Genomic DNA, 13,377 nt, shown 5'->3' with positions numbered 1-13,377 from the left:
AACTTTCCAAGTAGCTGGTTCAGGTGTCCCAAAGGCCTCCATGCCAAAGTTAGCTTCTGTCTGCTTCTTAGTTTTCTGAAGAGTGGGTCCAGCATGCTTTATTTATGTTATGAATTCCTTTGTTGGACAGGCTAAGGTAAAGCATCTTCAGTCACCTCTCGTCTTGAAGGAGGTTGAGCTCCCTTCCTGTGTTAAAGGAAGAGCTTTTGCTGGTGCTGTATTCACATCTCACTTCCTGTATCTACTTGGCATGTCACTTCCTGTATCTACTTGGCATGTCACTTCCTGTATCAGGACTAGGACACTTTGGTGGGAAAAGTAACTGCTAGCTCAGAGGATGGCTGTGGCAGCCAAAGGCTCAGAGAGACAGCTTCAAACGTTCTCTTTGCTATGCTGAATACTTTTCTCAAAATGTTCCTGCTGCCACATAGACCACTGGGGAAGAAGGGAGGTTGAAACAGGTCTTGGAGGACTATTTGTGGGTTCCTTCTGTCTTTCTTTTTTTTTAAATTTATTTTCTTAACCTAATATTTTTCAAAGTAATATATATGTATTGAGTCACTATAAACATTCAAAGATATATAAAGAAAATATTAATCATCTCTTCCCCCTACACCCATCACTGCTTTCTCCCTGGGATGTTCAGTGTTAACAGTTTCCGTATCTGTTATGCTCATTCCAACACAAATCAACATGGATGTGCACGTATAATAGTGTTATACAGCTGGTGGTCTTTGTACCAAACAATCGTATCAATCACATTGCACTGCAATTTAGTTTTCCTGCTAATTAATAAATGATGGACATCCCTTCAGCTCTGTAATAATTCACTTTGTAACAGTAGCGCGAGGTTCTATAAATTGTTGTACCACAGTTTATTCAGCCATAACCCTAATGTTGGGCCACCTGGTTGTTTTCTTTTGCCTTTTTCTTCCACTCTAAAGCATGGTTTCATAAACACCCTCATCCACATATATATACAATTCTATTTCTATTGATAATTCCAGGTTCCTGGAAGAAGACTTGTTGGATCAAAGAATATGTGTATTTTAGTCTATACGGATATCGTTGGACAACTTGCCAAAAATGTGTCAAGATATGCTTCCACTAGCAATATGTTTTGATGTTCTTGCTATCACTGTGAATTTATTATATACCCAGTAGCAAGTATTTAGGAAAGCGAGCATACTTTATATATAATGTATGCAATGATCACCTATACACATATATGTGTGTACCTCTATGTGTGTGTGTGCATGCATGTGTGTGTATCCTTTAAGGTTTCTAATTTCTACTGGTTATTAGAATTATATTCACTTGCTCAGTGTAGAAGTTTTCACCCTTGAGGTGAGACGTGCTTGCTTTGATTGGGTTTTCTAGCCAGCATGATGAGACCATTAGAGCCGCACACCAGTCTCAGAAACATCCTGAGTGTGACCTAAATGTGCTCAGGTCCCAAGGCTCCTGGCTGCCTCAGCTTAGCTGGTAACTGGCTTTGTGATTTGGGGAACTCGTTTTTCTGCGCTTAGCCTGTTGCTTTTCATCTATAAGATAAAAGCTAGACTACGTGATCGCAAAGGTTCTTGAAAGGTTCTGAGCTGAAGCTCAGAAAGTCTAGACTAAATTACCTCAGTCTTCACACTTCGTGGATCTAAATTTTATGTCTGGGTCCATTCTCTCTTGGCTCCTTGTGATCCTAGATGATTGAGGGGACGCCCTCATGCTTGTGGTGGAGACATCCCTCCTCTGTGCGAGCAGATCTCGCCCCGGGTGAGAGTGTGGAGCCGAGTCTCCTTGTTGGGAGGGAAATATCCCCTAAAGCATCTTAGGGTCAGGAGAACCTGAATGTTTTTAAATCCATGCCTCTTTGTGGATGATTTAATCCTGATTTTTGGAGATGTGTTCTGATTTAGTGAAAATTTATCAAAGCAAACAGTAAAAAGGGAAGAAACAGAACAAAAAGGAAAAGGAAAGAGTAATGAGATACACCTTTGCATCAGCTGTGGTTGCTCTTCAAAAGAAATATCCTCTAAAATGTGCTTCAATTTGTTCATTAATTGAACGAGATTTATTAAGAACCTACTATGTGCCAGGCCCTATTCCAGATGATTAGAAAACAACAGTGATTAAAATACACAGCATCCTGCCCTCTGACATTGCAGTGGTGGCAGCGAGGGGAACAGGAAAAAAAAGAACCTAATAAATAAGTACATTATGTAGTATGTTAGAAAGCGTAAGTGCTATGGAAACTCAAAACATAACTTTTGGGGTCATGAAATAGTAATAATAATAATAGCAAAAATAACAACAAAAATAACCTTTCTCCTCTGTAGGAGAAGGCACATTTAATGAAATACTTTTGGTTCTTTGGTAACTAAGCCCTCTTGGGTGAAAAGTAAACCTAGTTTGCCTGTTATGGAGGAAAATTCAGCATAATATTTCAAGGAGGTTCCCATGTCTGATTTAATACACAGGCTATTACATTGTGAGACAATTATTGTACTGATGATGATGCCAGAGATAAAATGAACATTCCCGTGAGGTATGGCTTATAGTAGAAGGAGTAATCCCATTAAAAGGGGCATTTCAGGAAGTGCTGCCCTCCTCTAGGAGAATGAAAAGGTGCCACCTTCACTGGCTGAAGTTTGGGATAAAATGCAGGAAACTGAATCTATCTTGCACATACGGCCGGAGCAGTGCTGTGAGCAGAGGGCGGTGCTACAGCAGGCTCCTTGGTGGAGAAAAAAACAGAATGAATGCCACAACCCCCGCCCATACCTTTCCCAGAGCACAGCCCACACCACATTTGATTTCTTATTGTTAGTATGTCGTTGCACATTATCTAGTATAGTATTTAGTTACTTTATCGCATGTATCATCTTAGTGCATTTGACAGTGTATTAATAATAACAGCCAGTATTTATTCTGTTTCTACTATGTGTGGGGCACCCTGAAAAGCCCCTTACATACATGAACTCGCTTAATCTTCAGAGCAAACCTGTGAGCTAGGAATTATTTTCTCCATTTTGCAGATATGGAAACTGAGGCTCAGAGATTAACGATAACTCTCTGTCCAAGGTCACAGAGCCTGGGAGTGATGGAAGGGATGATTTGCCCAGGTTTGGTCTGACTATGTCCATATTCATGCTGTTCTTCTGCCTCTGTCCTTACCCTTGAGAGCTTTTGGGTTTTGAGGACTGGTTGGACATGACTGAGCTGATTTTGATGCTTTATGTTGGCACCCTTCCATCTCTTCTTACTCATAGAGGGTGTCACTTCAGGCAGGAAGGGAAGGGAAGAGATCTTTTTTAAGAACACACATCCTCATGTCTCTTCTTCGCCTTCCCACTCCTCCTTGCCCACCTTCAGTTTCTAGAGTTGCCACCAGGATCAGACAAAGACGTAGAGCTAGGATGGTGTCTCCTGAGTGCCAGGGGACTCAGCAGCGTGGGGACTGGGCCTGCTCCATGTCTTCCATCAATAGAGCACGGTGGTCCAGAGTCAAGCTTTGGGCTCAACCACCTCAATTCACATCTTGCTCAGCCACTTGCTAAGCCACTTGCTACTTTGAGCAAGGTCATTTTACCTGTCTTAAACTCAGCTCTCTCACCTGTGCAATGGGGGTAATTATAGTACTCACCTCCTAGGGTGGTAGTGGGGATTCAGTGAGGTAACCTGAGTCAAGTACCATGTGCATTGGACACAATTAATCATTACCCCTGGCCTTTCTTTCTAACCTATCATATTTTAAAGTGCTAGGGAAGAAAACAAACCAGAATAGAACCAAAAATAAGCAGTGAGATGTGAGGACATCCATATTGGCAGGCAGCAAGTCACTGCTTATTTTAATTCCCGTTGCCACATACCAGCTTATTCATTTTTGTTTCTCACAAATCCTTATCCTACCTCACTAAAATAAATGGGCCTTGACATGAGAGATGTGTCTTATTTTGAGACTTGAACACTTTCTGGGGAGAACTCCTTTGTTTGTCTCATCCTTTTGGGAACTGTATCCCCAAGGTAGTCAGTGGTCTGTGCCTCCTTTGTATATTTATTTATATGTTTTTGTTGAGGGCTACCTTGTGTGGTGAAAGGAAGAGAGCAGAGAAGAAATAATAATGCCCTCCCTGGCCAGTCAGCTAACTGGTTTTATTGAGCACATACTGTGTACTCAGCACTGGCATGAGAGGAACACATGCATAGCCACCTTTCCTAGTTTTTCTCACACCCGTCACCGCAAACCTCGGCTGAGTCCCCCTAGAAAACCTTTCCTAGTTTTACTATGACTTCCAACATTGTCCCCTCTTCTCTGACTGATGAAATCAGGGTATGGTAAGGAGCTGCAGTCACTGGAACTCTGGTTGAAAAACTGCAAAACTCGTTCTCTACCCCGTGTTAGACCTGGCCTTGCACCTTAGACCCTTCAGCAAACTTTACTAGAAAATAGAAAACTCTTCCAAAAAATAGAAAAACGAGTTAGTGCCCAGCCGCGGGGCAATTAAAATGATTTAGGATATCTGCTTATAACTGCCTGGGCAGTCCCTTTTTGTGTCAAAAATGATAAAAACAGGATTATAAAAAAAAGTACAGGTCCTTCAAGACAATAACAACAAAAGGACAGAATAGTTTCTGTTTGAGACCAAGGTTTCAATCTAGATTTGGAACCAGAATAAACACACATGCATCAACAGCAGGTAACACTACCCGCTGTATAATTAAGTCCAAAATTGCAAGGCACAGGCTGTAAGAGCTGTGGGAGTTCGGAGGAGAAAGAGCTCACGTGGGTGGAGGGAGGTGAGGAGGCTTCTGCCAGAGGCTGGGACTCAGCCGAGGTTTGCGGTGATGGGTGTGAGAAGCAGAGAGGGAAGTTGTGAACATTTCTGGGGGAAGAGAAGCATTTCTGAAGGAAGACAGGATGACAAGTGCCCATGAATGATAATACCCTCCTAGATAAGGAAGCATCTTTTTTGTGTGCCAGGCATCAGCCTCACAACCCTGTAAGATGGGTGTATGTTTCCTCTTGCTGCAGTAATGGATTGCCACAAACATAGTGTCTTAAAACAATACAAATTTATCGTGTTACAGTTCCATAGGTTAGAAGCCAACATGGGTCTTTCTGGGCTAAGGTAAAGTGTTTCACGGCTGTACTCCTTTCTGGAAGCTCTAAGGAAGACTCCATTTTGTTGCCTTTTCCAGCTTCCAGAGGCCGCCCACATTCCTTGGCTCACAGCCCCTTCCTCCATCTTCAAAGCTGGCAATAGTGGGTTGAGTCCTTCTTGTATTGCGTCTCACTGATCTTGCTCTCTATCGTCACCTCTCTCTTATTCTCTTTTCTGCCTCCCTCTTCTGTTTTTAAGGACCCTTGTGATTACATTGGGGGCCCACCTGGATAATCCAGGCTAATCTCCCCATATTAAGGTCAGCTGATTAGCAACATTAATTTGTCTCCTACATTGATTACCTTTTATCACATAAGTTACAATATTCACAGGGTCTGAGGACTACAGTGAACATTTGCAGGGCCATTATTCTGCCCACCAAAAGAGATATTATTATTCACATTTTGCCAAAGAGGAAACTGAGGCCCAGAGGAGTTAAGTAACTTGCCCAAAGTCAGAGAGCCAGGAAAAGTTAAGAGCTGGGACCCATGCCCTTGTTCAGACCCGCCAGTGGTTCTGCCCAGCCTTTGGGAGCCCGCAAGCCCTAGCAGGCACTCAGACTGTTTGTGTCTGTGCCTCATACTTTTCCAGCCTGTCATGGGGGGAGACCCTTGGGGAGATCTTGTTTGGGGCCTGAGACCTTCCCTTCTCCTTACTTCCATGTGGTTATTTTCCCCCTTGGAAACAGGTGAATTACTAGACAGACATGCCTATTATCCATTGTTGTTAAGCAAGTTACACTGAGGTCTGGGCACCCCTTCCTGCGAGGCTGCAGCTCTGAGGGGAACGGGTTAGTTCTGCATATCCCCTGCTTAAAAGCCCTCCTTTCTTTCTTTCTTTTTTTTTTTTTTTTTGAGGAAGATTAGCCCTGAGCTAACTACTGCCAGTCCTCCTCTTTTTTGCTGAGGAAGCCTGGCCCTGAGCTAACATTGTGCCCATCTCCCTCTACTTTATACGTGGGATGCCTACCACAGCATGGCGTGCCAAGCGGTGCCATGTCCGCACCCGGGATCCGAACCAGTGAACCCCGAGCCGCCGAGAAGCAGAAAGTGTGAACTTAACTGCTGCGCCACAGGGCCGGCCCCTGCCCTCTTTTCTTGTAACTCATTCCTTCCTGCTTTTTTGGAGTTTACTTAAGAGAGTAGAGAGAAAACGGAATTTTAAAGTGCCAAGCCAGGTAAATGAGTGAGTCTCTGTACAATAAAATAGTAATGGACATTTATGATTGCTTATTAAGAGCGGACACTGGGCTCAGCAACTCACAGGCATTATCTCAGTTAATATTCATGGCAACTCAATGGGTAAATGCTTTTAGTCCAATTTTTCAATTTAAGAGGCTGAGGTTTGGGGTTAGGTAATTTCCCAGGTAGTAAATGGTGGATTCAGAACTCAGCCGAGGTCAGTTTGAATCTGGAGCTCATATTTTGAAAATTATAAGGCTGGTGGTTCTCAAAGTGTGGTTCCCAGACCAATAGCATAAGCATCTCCTGAAAACTGAGTAGAAATGAAGATTCTCAGAACCCAACCCAGTCTCACTGAATCGGAAACTCAGTGTTGGATCCAGCAATCTGGGTTTTAACAAGCCCTCCTGGTGATCCCGATCTTCACCCAATTTTGAGAACCGCTGTCCTAGGCTCTGCTGGGATGGTTATCACATTTGGCCGTGCATTGCAGTCCCCTGGAGAGCTCTTAAAATTCATCATGATCAGGCCAAACCTCCGACCAGTTAAATCAGAGTCTCTGGTCTGGAGGGGGTTCACCTAGGCTCAGCAGTTTTTAACTCTCCCCAGTTACGTCTAAAGTGAAATAAGGATGAGAACCACTTGTATATATCTTCTAACTGTGAATGCTGAGTTAATTCCTCCCTAGAAGAGGGCTTTCTAAATTTCAGTGTGCATAGGAAGCACCGAGAGCTCTTGTTAGAACGCAACTTCTGATTTAGGAGGCGTGAAGTGGAATCGGAGGTTCTGCATTTCTAAAAACTCCCAGGTGATGCTGGTGCTTCTGGTCCAGGGAACATATTTTAAGTAGCAAGACTCTCCAGTCTGGACTGTCTGTCCAATAGAGCAGCCACTAGTCACATTTGTCTTTGTAAATGTAGATTAATGAAATGAAATAAGAGAAAATCTCAGTTTCTCACTCGTACTAGCCACATTCCAAGTACTCAATGGCCCCATGTGGCTAGTGGCTATGGTGTTGGACAGCACAGATACAGAACATCTCCATCATTGTAGAAAGCTCTATTAGGCCATGCTCTCTGGAATGGGAGTCTTGTGATAGAGAGCACCAGGAAGTTTTACTTTTTGTAACTCCAGGACACTCTTGCACACAGTGGAAGCTTAACAAATGTTTATTGAGGTGATTTTTAGTGAAAGGACCAGTGGTAAAAAATCTATATCTAAAAGAAGTAAATAACTTTCTTGGATGCGTGATAGAGCATTAGTACACTGTCAGAATGAAACCCCACCACCACCCTATCTAAAATTAAATTAAATGGACTTAACGCCCTGGTGAGCACAAAAGCACAGAAGACTTGGGCCTGGCCGGAGCCCAGACTTCTTCCCCAGGACTCTCTTACTGCAGCTGAAATGACCTTTTGGGCTCTGAAAGGAAAGGTCTCTGGTTCCCCCTACAGGACTGTCCCGGAGTTTGCTGGATTAGAGTGAGATTAAGTAGGCTGGAGGAGGGAAGGGTGACAAATTAGCTCACACTCAAATGAGCAGTCTGTGGCTAGCAGAGGTAGGGGTAGGCTCACTTTGCACTCCCATAAGGTCTTTGGCCTCTCATGACTTGACTCAACCACTATGACCATGAACTCCCCATTTTCCCACTTCAAGGGGGTTCTGGGTCATTGTGCCCAAGGTCTGGAAGGAAGGTCACCTGCTCCGTAACCTGAGTCAGACATCTTGATCCTCTAAAGCCCAAAGCCACCTTTTTTTTTGAGGAAGATGAGCCCTGAGCTAACATCTGCTGGCAATCCTCCTCTTTTTGCTGAGGAAGACTGGCCCTGAGCTCACATCCGTGCCCATCTTCCTCTACTTTTTATATGTGGGACGCCTACCACAGCATGGCTTGCCAAGCAGTGCCATGTCCGCACCCGGGATCCGAACCAGCGAACCCTGGGCCGCTGAAGGGAAACGTGAGCACTTAACTGCTGTGCCACCGGGCCTGCCCCCAGCCCAAAGCCTTCTAAGCAAATGCCTCTATATAGTCAGTGGTTTTATTTAAAATAATAATAATAAAATAAAGAAAAGAAAAGGCATGGCTTCTTTTTGGGGGGCCAAATGTCTTTGGGGACAGGGAGAGGGAGAGACAGAGCTCTAAAAGAGACAATACCCAGAGTAGTGTTGGATGTGCTTATATTATACATATGTGTGTGTGTGTGTGTGTGTATGTTTGTGTGTTTGTGTGCATATGCAGATACAATGTAATTATTTCAGGTACTCTTCCAAACAATACTGTGAAATAGGTGTCATTTTTAGCCCATTTCACAGATAGGGAAACCAAGGCCTAGAGAGGTTCAGTCACTTGCTGAGAGTCTCACAGAGAGGAAGTGGCAGAGCCCGGACCCAGGCAGTCTCCCTCTGAGCTCCATGGCCCTCGATACTGTATTATGCTGGCTCCCAAACTATAACCTTACCCAGCCATAATAGTTACACTTAAAAAAATCAGTCTAATGGTTTTGTCCAATCAGATCAAGTACTGGATGCTGCTGCTTCTGCACTCCAGCTCCCTGACAAAAGGCAGAGAGACTCCCTAACAGAATGTCACTGGTACTCCCAGGTGAGAAAGGAAATTAAGAAGAAAAGTAACTCAGTCCAGTTTTTGGAAAAATTGAGTTAATGCAACCCTTTCAGCTCACCAGCCTCCACACTACTCTTTTTCCCTCTTTAAAAAAGTATTGTTTCCTTTTTACCAGGCCCCACTTCTGAGCTTCTTGGTTTATTCTATACAAGTAGCCAGACAAGTAAAAATGCCCATGTTTTTTAGACTGTTAGACTATCTTGAAATAGTGTCATATTAGAGATTATGGGCTCTACTCTTTGCTTGTGCTTATTTTGTGTGGGGGGCCCTCAATGGCAGTATGCATCTTGGGAATAGCATTGAGACTGAATTCCTGTAGTGGGGCAAGAGAAATGAACTCATTAACTTCTGTTGCTGTGGTTGGGCTCTGAAGAAGGCAGCCTGGCAAAGTGGAATACTAAAGTTTAGGTGTTTTTCAGGAAGCTGATTGCTGTTCCGGTAGCTGCTGTAGCTGAAACAGCTTCTAGAAAAATTATTCCCCTGTAAGAGATTTCTAATTTTGTTCCCTTTATATTGCTTTGTCAGGAACATGCTTTAAATAAGATTCCCTCTGTAGGTAGCAGAGATTCTAAATCCTCATTGACTCGCACAACTCTGCTATATGCCAAATTGGAAACAGCATCCTAAAATGAATGTCTTCAAGGAACAAAGTCAGCAGTAGGTTTTCATAGATGCCAAACCTTCTCCAGATGGCTCTACTTTATCTGGAGTGTTATTGGAACAGCCTTCTCGAACAACCTAAATCTCTAGGACTGGACGTATATTTACCTTTGCATCACCTTAAAAAAAACAAATACCTTGATTCTCCTCAAAGAGATCAGGGCGGTAAGGGATTCACCTGGCTAGCAGATTAGGTAGGGAGAAGATGAACGCGGGAAAGTAGCTCTGAGACACTACCGCACTTATTCACTTGAACACCTACTATGGGCAAGGTACTGATGCCTAGGAGTGCCCCAAAGGTGGGGAAAACATAGACTTTGCCCTTAAGATGTTCATAATTTAGTTGAGTAGGTACTTTATAAGGAAGAACAATAAATGTATAGGAATTCAGAGGAGAATCAGAGGGAGGAAAGTTGGCCATTCCAGCCCAGAATAGATTTCAGATCTCTAACAAGCAAGTGTCTTCCTCCTAGAGCAATGCTACTAAGGTGTGTTCTGCAGCCCAGCACATCACCTGGGAGCTCACTAGAAATGAAAATTCTTGGGCCCAACCCCAAACCTATAGACTCTTTGGGGGGTGGCACTGAGGAATCGGTTTAATATATTAGACACACAATTCTTACACAGGCTCAAGTGACCTTAGCAGTATATTAGAGTCACCTGAGGAGCTTTGAAATTTCCCCCAGCCAGGCTATACTTCAGACCAAGTACATGAGAACAGCTGGCTTGGAACTCAGCTATTGGAATGTTTGAAAGTTCCCTGGGGTAATTCCGTCATGCAGCCAGAGTTGAAAAGCCCTGCATGGTGGTGGTTCTTAAATCTGGAATGCACCTGTATACCCGAGAAGCTTAAAACCCAAAAACACAACATTTAAGCCCCTTCCCAGCTCTGTTGAGTCAGACTCTCTGGTCGTGATTACAGACAGTTGCATTAGAACATGGACACTACATACTCTCAATAGACCAATGGTTCTCAAGCTTCAGCCTGCATCAGAATCACCTGGAGGGCTGGTTAAAACACAGGCTGCTGGGCCCCATTCTCAGAGTTTCTGATTCAGTACATCTGGGGTGTGGCCCATGGACTTGCATTGCTACCAAGTTCCCAAATGATGGCTGATACTGCTGGTCTGGGGCCACACTTTGAGCACCACTGGTCTAGCCGGACATGAGGATGAACTTGAATTCTAGTAGAGGCTGCTATACCAGTTTCCAGGATTCTTGCATTCCAGTAAACCTTGCCATTTTTGTGCAGGAAAATATCAGTATCTTTATTGATGCAATCCCTTATTTCAGTATGTTTTTTAAATTAATGTCTGAATCATTTACATCTTCAGGTATACCCTGTATATTATATTCCACATTATGAATTCAACTTGAACAGAGGAACTCTCTTTAGAAAGACTTCTGGTCTCCCATATGTGATCCTCTTCCAAGGTGTTCCAAATCCTGGGTTGCTAGTGAGAGTGACGACCTTTGCTTGTGTTTATTAGTCACTAATATTTCCTCTAGAGCCAGTCTGGGTTATCTCCTCCTAAACTCCCTGGAACTGGGATAGAGTAGGCTCATTAGGAAAAATAGGAAGAGGGTGTGTTGGAGAGTTGGGAAGGAGAGGGGAGGAGGCAGATCCCACGCCCAATTGTCATTCCTTCCTTCAAGCCTGACCTCCTCCCTCCCCAGAGATAGAGCCCTTCAGCTCCCTCCTCCAGGGAAGGATTCTCTTAGGACCTGACCCCCTCCACCCCCAAGATAATTTATTTTAACAGACATTCTTTCCTAATCATTCTGCCTGGAGACACTGAGATGCCCAGGCCTGGACCTGGGACTGCTTGCAAAAGAAAAGGCAGATGCTAGTGATGAGAAGAGCTCCGTTTTTAATGGAGTACCTCATATTACTCTAAATAAATACCAAATACCAATGTGGTGCAACTTTGCTTCCATGTCACAATCACTAAATTAAACTTCTCTCTTTAAGGCCAGGTAAGAATTTAGCAACCCACCTCATAAAGGGTACCATTAACTTCTTATTTCCCAGGTGGATTACAAAACTGCCCCCTGACAGATTGGAGCACAGTAAACAAGTAAACTCTTCCTTTTTGTAAAAACTCACTCTTATTGTCTTTGTCTTTTATATTCTCACCCAGCCTCCTTTTCCACCCCGTTGTCTGCTTCTCTTTGAATTCCTTCTCCAACCAGCCTGTTTACCAGACTCTCCTACCCCAAATATATTCCATCTCCATGAATTTGATAGTTCCTCTGTCTAGCAGGTGCTGACCCATCCTCTCTACTCACCTGAACTCAACCAGATATGATCTTGCCTCTTCTAAGACAATTATCATCTGAATCACTCGTGGTGGTCTTCTCATGTTGGCTGTATTTTTATAAGTAATATGTACATATCCTGGCTCATCAACTAGATCAGGAATTGGCAAATCTGGTCCACTGCTTGTTTTTATAAATAAAGTTTTATTAGAACACAGCCATACTCATTCATTTACATATTGTCTATGGCAATGAGACAGAGGCCTACAGCCCACAAAGCCTAAAATATCTACTATCTGGCTCTTTACAAAAAGTTTCTGATCTGATTCTTGCTCTAGATTAGTAGTTACCTTATATATTGTTGCATTCCTCTAAATGTCTGGCACTGTGTTTTGCACATAGTAGCTAATAATCAGTATTGATAAACTGGGCATGGACTTTTCTCTGGAATCAATTAGAAATGTAATAGTAATAAAATAAAGCATTATTTTTGCTGTTGTTATTGTTGTTAGTATTCTAGCTACCATGTATTATGTGGCAGGCATTGGATAAGCTCTTTATATGCCTATCTCATTTAATCTCTAACAGCCCTATAAGATAGGTAGAAGAACCTGGGACTTAGAGAGGCTTAGGTATGCTAACCCTTACATGTGATCAGAGACAGAAATATTCAGAAACCCTATCAATGAGATAAGGCCTGTAAACAAAACTGGTGTATGTTATAAAGGGAACCAGGAAGAGGCAGTGCCCTGGAAGTGAGTACTTCCTGAGCCTGTGTTCCCTGTGCACCTCGCTCACTTTACCCTAATCTTGGCCTTGGTTAAGAAACTCTATTAACTATTGCCACTGTTATTATTATTATCATCTTCGTTTATGCATTCACTAAACAAACTGTGAAACAAGTGTAATGTGTTAGTTACTGTGCTGAGCTTGGAGTTTAAACCGTAAGACATCTTTCCCCTGCTGTGGGAAAGACAAGTCTATAAACCCCAGGTTGCAAACCCAGATGTTTACAGGGACAGGAAGATAACAAGTGAGTGAAGCATGCCAGGTGGAGGCTGTTTCTAGTGGGAGAGCGAAAACCCCTCTTAAAGGGCAGCTATTGATCACTTTTGGCGATTCTTGCCATATTGACACCTTCTTAATGTCCAGTAGTACCTTCTCCTCCTGACCCCACCTTCCTCCCTGCCCCCACCCCCAACAATGAATTATTTTTGGCCATAGTGACTTGCCCTTTGGAAACTGGTGTAGGTTGCAGCGTTATTTCTCTGCTTGGGACACAGGCAATTCTGATTTCTTCTCTGTAGGAAATGGTCGTCTTAGACTGTTTTCCTTCTTACCCCACCTATTGTCCAGTATCATTACAAAGCCTCTCTTTGTATGAAACTTGACGTCTGCTAACAATACCAGTTTACAGCAAATTGACAAATAATTCTTAGTGTGGTAGGTGAATATCTTAGGAAACTTAGAACACTATAACTTGATTTTGCAAACT

The 13,377-nt window shown here is 43.2% G+C and overlaps 1 protein-coding gene across 26 annotated transcripts in view; it reads left to right on the top strand.

Moving 5' to 3' along the window:
- The window catches only part of KCNMA1 (potassium calcium-activated channel subfamily M alpha 1), a 719,202-nt gene that overhangs the window by 414,459 nt on the left and 291,366 nt on the right, over positions 1-13,377 (top strand). The gene's annotated exons all lie outside the window — the stretch shown is intronic.

The sequence above is a fragment of the Equus caballus genome, chromosome 1 (genome assembly GCF_041296265.1).
Source record: "Equus caballus isolate H_3958 breed thoroughbred chromosome 1, TB-T2T, whole genome shotgun sequence".
Taxonomy (NCBI): Eukaryota; Metazoa; Chordata; class Mammalia; order Perissodactyla; family Equidae; genus Equus; species Equus caballus.
The sequence above is the reverse complement of the archived record's forward strand: the minus strand, read 5'-3'. Positions and strand labels throughout refer to the sequence as shown.